The sequence below is a fragment of the Balaenoptera physalus genome (genome assembly GCF_965194825.1).
Source record: "Balaenoptera physalus genome assembly, chromosome: 8".
Classification (NCBI taxonomy): domain Eukaryota; kingdom Metazoa; phylum Chordata; class Mammalia; order Artiodactyla; family Balaenopteridae; genus Balaenoptera; species Balaenoptera physalus.
Window position 1 is genome coordinate 103,778,310 of NC_138887.1, and position 8,061 is coordinate 103,786,370.

Genomic DNA, 8,061 nt, shown 5'->3' on the forward strand with positions numbered 1-8,061 from the left:
GTTGGACGAGCTGACCACATACAGCAAGGCTCTTTGAGAAGGCGTGTGTATATCTGGCTATGTGTACACACAACCACCATTCTTAAAAAGAAAATAATGTCTGTTCCCCTGACTGGGTTCTCCCCATTGTGAGAGCTTTGCTTTATTCCATCTACCCTTTTTCAATCAATCAAAGGCTCACACAGCGCACAGCGGGAACACAATCTCCCTCCCGGGGACGTCTGGTTCTCTCCTCCCCAGCCTAGCCGAAGACCTTTTCAGGAGCTGAAAAAAGTTTGGAAATAGCAGAGATGGGGGTACGAAGAGGGCCCTTTAGTTCAGCACCCATCTTCAGGATTTACAGAATTAACCAAATCCTGTGCCCAGCACTGAGGCCCACTTGTTCAAAAGAATGTTGCCTCCTTTCTCCTCATGTTCTGGAAAACTCCCAACATATTTTTCCCACTGGTGGGTTTGTAGGACACTCTGAACACATGATCTTGTATACAGAGCACAAGCTGATTCCATTTCTTGCCAAGTTGCCCAACAAGCTACGCCAAAAGGGACAGCTATAGAAACGCAGAACCTGGCTTATATCTACATTCAACTCCAAAATAATGTTGTATCTGGGTCTCACATTCTTCTCCCTACAATTGAGCCCTGAATGAATTGGCCTTTGACCACCCCCCCCCAAAGTGGGAACTATGAAAAAGCCCTTATGGAACCCAATCCCCTTTCACCTCCTCCAGAAAAAGTTTGAAAATGAGCAGCCTGTGAAACTCCAGCCAGGGAGAAAAAGAAAGGAGGAGCGTTAGGGAAATAGAACCTTGAACCACAGGCTTCTGGAGAGTGATTCTGCACGGCAGGAGCAGCCTGGCTCTGGGAGATGCTGCCTGACCCAAGAATGCCTGGCCTTCTTGTAGGGTGGACACTGCTGAGGTGGTCATGAGAGGGGGGACCCTCCTCCCTTCCTGCACTGCACCCTCCTCCATCCCCCTTCCAGTTCTATTTCTCAGACACAACAGCTCGGAAAGGCATGTGGCAGGTGTTACGCGCGGGCACAGAGGAAGCAGCCCCACACCTCCCTGCACAGTGCAGAGAGGCTAGGGACACCCAAGTGCGTGTAAGATTGCTGCTGTCCACAGACTGGAGACGTGAGTAGGTTAGACGTTTTATGGAGGCTCTGACCCCACACACTCTCCCTAGACAAGCAACACACCCAAAGCCATGCTTAAGCCCCTTCCTGCCTGAAATCCAGGCGCATTGCCGGGAAAGCAGTGCCTCGCTTCAGAAAGGCGTTTGTGCTGCCTCTTACTGGGGAAACGCAGTGTCTGTTCCATATGCACCGCCCTACAGAACTGCAGCCCCATCCGCCTCTGTGGCCCCCTCCCCGCGCGCTGGGCCACCACGCTCTCCAAAGATCTGTCTGAGTATCTGTCGGTCTGTCTCGCGTTAAAATCCCACGGTGCGCAAAGGCCACGGAGCAGAGATTACATTGGGCGGGTCTCCCAAGACCATTACTTCTCCTGTTTTTTAAACCAGCCAGGGATGCCAGCGGCTGGGAACTGAAAAAAATCGCTCCCTCAACCTAGCCAGGTGAGAGGGAGAGGCAGTAATACACAGAATCCCACCCCGAAAGTCCTGGTTAGAGAAGTCTGAGTCCGGGAGCGTCAGAGGAGAAAGAACATGGGAAATACCTGCTCCGGCCGCGCGGCACCTACGTGGGTGCCCAGGTGGGACGTGGGCAGGTGCGTGTGCATGGCGTGTGCCCGTGTGTATATGTGTGTGCGCGCGTGTGTGTGTGTGCTTGCGTGCAGGGGGCTGGCTCCGGGGCAGCCGAGGACTCCGGACCGAGCCGGCATCTCCGCCCGCGCTGCCCTCGCCCGGCCGCCCGGCCGCCCGGCCGGCTCCTTACCTGCAAGCGCCGCTTTGCCTGCTTCAGCGGGAGCGCCGCATTGACACTGCAGATGGTGCCGGTGCCGCTGCCTCTCGCCCTCCTCTGAACGTGTGCGTGTGCGCGCGTGTGGCTGCCTCCTCCAGCCCCAGCCCCGAACCAACGAACGCGAATACTCCACCGAGGCACGGGGAACCCGGGGGAAGGCCAGGAAGACGGAGGGCGAAATCAGAGCCTACGGGGCTTGACAGCTCCTCTGGCGGCGTCCAAGGTGTGCAGAATGTCCAACAAAAAGGTCGGGAAATGCGGCTCGCTTCCTAGCACCCCTTTCCCCACCCCCGAGCCCTGGAGCCCGAGCAGCAGCGGCGGCTCTCGGGGGCTGCGGTGGCGACGCGGGGCCGCCCCCTTCGTCCCCACCCCCGCGGGCTGAATGTCCTTGATGCCAAGCGGGCACGGCGGCGTCACTCCGCGCCGCCCATGCTCGCCCGGTCGGGCCGCTGCCCGGGCGAGGCGAGTGCGCGGGGGACCCGCCGGGGAGCGCTGTTGGCGCCTCGGCGCGCCTCCCTGGGCAGCGGCGGCCGCCCCCCGGCCACACGCGGCCGGCCGCGCCGCGGCTGCCCCCGCCTCCACCCGGGGACGGACCGGGCCGGGCCGAGGGGCCGGAGCTGGGGGGCCGCTGGAGCCGCCGACTGCTCCCCGGGGAGGCGCGGGGCGGCGGCGGCCGCCGGCGCTGCGGCAGCGGAGAGCGCGGCCGCGGGCCGAGCCGGGCCTCCCGGGCGCGTCCCCCGGCCCCCCGGGCGGGCTGCTCGCAAAGTTTGCAGGGGGCAGGGAGCGGGGCCGCCGCTGGCTCGGCCGCCGCCGGAGCTCCCGGGCTGCCTGCTGCCGCCGCGGCTCGCTGCTGCTGTGCATTGAAGCCCGGCCAAGCGCTGCAAAAACTCCAGCTGCCTGGCGCTCTCTGGGTCCTCCTCTCCTCCCTCCCGCCCTCCCCGCTTCCCAGCCTCCCTCCCTCCCTCGCCTCGCCCCCGCCCCTCCCCGCCGCCCGCCACCCGCCACCCGCCGCCGCGCTCCCTCCCTGGCTCGTGCTGGCTGGCTTGGAGCTCGGCTGACAGCTAGACCGCCCGAGAGCTGCCGGCAGAGGGGGCAGGGGGCAGGGGGCGCCTCCCCGCACCCCGCGCCCGCCGCCGCCCGCCTAGCCCGCGCTCCCCGCTCCCACGTTTGCGGACACCCGCCTGGTCCCCTCGGCCCGCACCGGGCGACCCTGCCGGCGGCTGTGCGGGGCAGAGGGGCGCGTACTTGGTGGCAGGGGCGCCGGGCGCGCACGGGGGATGAGGCACACAGCCGCCTCGGAAGGTCCGGATGTGGGCGCCGACGGTCGGAGGGACCCCCAGGTGCTCAGAGCCGACACCGACACAGGCACCCGTGCCGAATCAGAACCCCGCCCCAGAACCCCACACGGGACCTGAGGACGGGGAGGCTGGGTGAGATAGCATGGGTGGCCGAGGGCCCTAGAGCTCGCTGGGTAACCTGCCTCGTCTAGTCCTGTTTCTATTAAGAGGCCGACCTGCCTCCTCTCTTCTCGAAAACCCTAGATCCTAGACCAGAGCAAAAACAGACAAGGCCAACATCCGGGCAGTTTCTAAGTCCAAAGAGAGAGATCAGGATGTTGCTCTGGTTCAGACAGCCGTCTGGCAGGGAGCAGACACCTGAGGATGGAAAGTGAGCAGCATTACCTCTGAAACCTCTGCCTAGATCCTAGGCAGCATTGAGCCCCGTCCTCCAAGAGAAACTGAAGGGATTCCCACACTTATTTAGCCCCAGACTTCCACGGATTCCTCACTCATCCCCACAACACCAGAGCCCCCCAGAATGGCACCATGGGCAACCACCCAGGATGACCCGCGAAAGGAGCCGATGGTTTCTGGCTTCCTCCCTCATGGCTGCCCACTTTCCTTTCTCCCCACAGCCAGCAATTTCCGGTCCATTCCTGTCCTCCCATCAAGACACCTTCAGGGAATCTTCCTATTAGGTGGAAATGACTGACAACAGCATACATTTCTACGCCTTCCTGTAGGGCTTCTATTTTCAGAGATCAGAGTTGTAAACCAGGGAGACTGAAACCAGCTGTGTGCTGACGGGGTCTACAAGCCCCAAGGTGGACAGCACACTCGGCTCAGGCCGGGCCCACCTAGACGGGCCTTGCTGAAGCTTTGCTTTGGAGAGGTGGCTGCCTGGATGAGAAGGAGAGAGCCAAGCCAGACGGAGGATGAAACCAGACGTTGGGTCGTTTGGCGGAAGGGTATTCCAGGAGACAGAGTGGAGCCTTGAGAGCCTCTGGTCCTCTGCTGAGTATCGCAGGGCCCAGAAAGCAGCAAGGAGTTATCTTATTAGCTTGCGTTAATACATTGATCCGGCTCCTCTCTTCTCAGAAACCCCGGATGCCAGACTCTAGATAAAGCACGCGATATCAGGTTAGTTTCAGAAGTCCAGAGAAACATAACGAAATAACTCGATGATGCTGCTTCTTGGACCTCCATCCGGAGTTGAGGAAGCCCAGGGCCAGATGTTTCTCCAGGCAGGACTGAGATTCGGGAGCGACAAGCCAGGCGCCCAGGACGCACTCACACTCAGGCTCCTTGTCAGGCTGTCCTCACCCTGGTCGTGGCCCCACTTTGAGGTGTCTTCTCTAAAACTGCTGCACGGGACCATCACAGGCCTTTCCCAGAGGTGACAGCGCAGACAGCCCCATGAAAAACCCTAATGGGTTACTTATGGAATACAGTTCCATAAAAGCGGGAGGGAGGGGGGATCCTTTCAAATGTCTGTTTGCCACTCAGCTTTCAGGGCATGCCATAAAAATGCCGGAAGAGGGGGAGAGGGAGTGAGAAAAACAGCTCTGCTTCCATTCTCAGCCATCTAGCATGTATTTTTAATACAACTTGATTTTTTCACTTGTAGCTTGTGTGTGTGTGTGTGTATGTGTGTGTGTGACTATTGCTGGTAAGACACAGGTCCATTTTCTGATGGATGGATGGGAAGTCAAAGATCTTTTTTTTTTTTTAGCGGTAGCAAATAAAATGTATTTATTATTCTTTATCTCCTGCCTAGTGTGTGGCGTCATTTATTTTCATTCAGAGAAATGAATGCCATGTGGTGCCTGAAGAGCAATAACACAGCCAAATGACAGAGAGGAAGTGAGGCAAGGAGCTGGCCCGACAGTGGGCAGGTGAGGGGCGCCAGCCGGTTCTCCTGTTGTCAGTGGGGCTGAGTGGCCAACGGTCTCTTCCTTCCTTCCCCTTCCACTTAACAACCGAGTGAAAGGTGTGCTGAATGGGGCAGTTATAATGTCTCCGTAAGGAAGAACACGAACAGTCAAATTAGCAACAGTGTGGGACCTGATTTTTTTTTTTTTTTTTTTTAAATTATGATGGCCCCTTGGATTTGCTCTCTCAAGGCTGGAGAGTGAGATGGGTTGGGATGAGTAGTGCTCTAGACCGGAAGTTAGAAGACCTGGGTCCTAGAGCTGGCTCTGACATCCGCCAACTCCATAATTTGGGGGTAGATCAGACTTTCTCAGTGACGCTCTGTCCTCTCACCTGCCCCATTTACCCCTTGGAGATAGTGACATTCAAGGGAGACGCTATCTATTCATGCACTTGGAAACTCTAAGGTAAGTGCGATACACACGTAAGGGATCAGCATCGCTTTTCAAAGACCACGTCTTTTTAAAATAGCACCACACGGTGAGGGCTGGAAGGTCCTCTGTCATGTTGACCATTCTCGGTGGTCAGACACACTAGGAAAGGCAGCCTCCATACCGGTTGAAAGCAGGTTTCCACAGTAGGTGCAAACCCTCCTAGCTCCCACACGTCCCCCAATCCCACCGGCTGTGGAGCGGCAAAGATAGACACGAGCTTTTCTCCTGCTGACGGTGGGTCTGTAAGTCACCCACTCTCCCCCTGGGGACGCTGAGTAGGTCATTGGCTGGCTTACGGCCACAAGAGGGAGAAGCTAAATGGCACACTGCTTCATAAAGTCCTGTGTTCTAAGGAGGCTATTTTTCTGGCAGTTCGGTGGTAGTTTATTGAGGGGTTTGAGGAGTAGAGTATTGGCTCATCTTTCAGGCTGAATAATAGGCCAGATTTAATAGGAGAGGGGAGAAGAAATCCTTAAGTTTCCCTTCACTTAGCCACCACTGTTTTATTAGTCTAGGAACAGAACTTCTATTTAAGTTGATAAAAAGCCAGATTTGCTCATTAAATAAATCACCAGAGCCTGGTGGTACTATAGAGAATTTTCCCCCCCAGTAGCTGGCCCCATGGCTGGGTTTCAGACGGCGAACCCGGTGCTGGATGAAAAACGGCAGGCAGTCCGTGGCTTAAAAACCTAAATTGTGGCGCCACCTGCAGGAGAGTGGAAATATCAACATTATCCCAACTCAGCAGAGACTGGGAGGAAAGAACCTTCCTCGGTGACCCTGCGCTGGAAACAGGAGGCCAGGGTTCCAGACAGAGAGAAGGGCCCAACTCCCCACTGACCCCTGATTTCCAGGTGTGTCACCAGATGTCCACCACACACTCCAGCAGGCTGCAAGCTGCAGCCTTCTGAAAGCTGCCATTTCGTGGTATGCGCAGCTGCTCTCAAGATTCTCAGTCTATTGAAACAAACTTCTTCTTTCCTATTTCCTAAGGGGTTAAGTCAGCCTCTAGCCCAAGCGTTCTATTTCCAAGACTCTAGGCCATAAAATAGTAAAATGGGACAGAGAAACGACTGCCCTTGGAGGAGGGTGGGGGGAGGAGCGTCCCTATGCCACCGCACTTCCTGATTGTACTTGACCTTGGTAGCTGGGTATTGTTAGTAGACCCACACCATCCCAGGCTTCTCCAGCTTGTGGGTGCTAGCGAGGACACAGTGATGGTCGCATCTGAATCTCATCTCCCAGCCTTCTCCTGCTCATGCAGACTTGGCCTCCACTGATAGCCCCCTCCCTGTCTCCTCCCACGTGTCACAGACCCCCAAGGGTGGCTGTGCTGAGGAACAAGTCTGATCATGTTATTCTTCACAGGCCTCGTCATGGAAGTCCACTGCCACAAGCCACGTGATGGAAGGACATCTCTGCCATCACCTCTGCCCACCTATACCGCGGGGCAAGGCCAGCCCTGCTGCTCTGCTGTGGCTTCCCAGGCCACACCAGGGGTCTGGTGCCAAGGTCGGGGGGATGCTCGCTCCCTTCCCCCACTCACACACCGTGTGGATCTTGGGCATCTGGGCCCCGAAGCAGCTCCCACACCTCCCTGGGTCTAAGTCTTAATCCCCTTCCTCCCCAGACGCCTTCACCTACCACCTCTCTCCAGAATTCTTCCTTCTCTTCCACCTAATGAGCAAACTTGTCCTTTCAACTGCAGGAATCAGAAGTGGGAGGATGCAAGGGGTGGGGTAGGCATGTGACCTCACTCAATTGGCCAGAAACAGCAGAGTCCCAGCTCTGGCCAACTCCGCATCTTGCTACAACAAGAAAATGTAAACACTTCCGTGTGACCCGTTTTGGGGGTTCAGTCCCAGGAGGCATGAGGTCCTATAGCACGCCTGAACTCCAAGAACCAGATGCCATTCATGGCTTCCACATGAAGGCTCCATCTTGCCTCTGCCCAGCTCACCTGCCAAGTAGCTTAAGCTAGTCACCTGGCCTCTATGACTGGGGTACAAAGAGCACAAAGGCCTCACTTGTTTTCCTTGTACTGAGGATGGATTTGTGCTAATGGGTTAAATACCTTATCTGGTAACACACATTTCCAAGATGATTGCCAGGTTGTCTGAGTATAATCTTCTAAGAGACTGTGATAACCAGCATCCAAAATAAACCTAGTGATCCTCGCCAACTGGTGTTCGTGCCGTCCTGCGGTCCCCTCCCACAGAGTCAGAGCTGACTCAGCTGACCAGGAAGAGACAGCGGGTGACTTCCAAGGCTAGGTCATCCAAGACGTGGCAGCTTCCAGCTTGGTCTCTTAGATCACTCGCTCTGGGGTATTCGGCCATGTGGTGAGGACCCCCAAGCAGCCTTGAGGAGAGGAAGTGAGGTTTCTCACCAAGAGCTGGCACAGCTTGGCATCCCACGGGGGAGCCGCCTTGGAAGTGGGTCCTCTAGGCCCAGTCAAATCTTCAGATGATTCCAGCTTTGGGTGTTTTAACTG

At 56.8% G+C, this 8,061-nt stretch overlaps 1 protein-coding gene across 7 annotated transcripts in view; it reads right to left on the minus strand.

Annotated features, from left to right (window-relative positions):
- PLXNA4 (plexin A4) overlaps positions 1-8,061 on the minus strand; it is a 596,073-nt gene that overhangs the window by 427,788 nt on the left and 160,224 nt on the right. The window contains exon 1 of one of the 7 annotated variants that reach the window (XM_082472854.1): positions 1,895-2,183. The exons of the other annotated variants lie outside the window; for them this stretch is intronic. The gene's annotated coding sequence lies outside the window, so the exon portion shown is untranslated. Of the gene's footprint in view, positions 1-1,894; positions 2,184-8,061 lie in introns of those variants that run through there. 7 annotated transcript variants of the gene reach the window in all.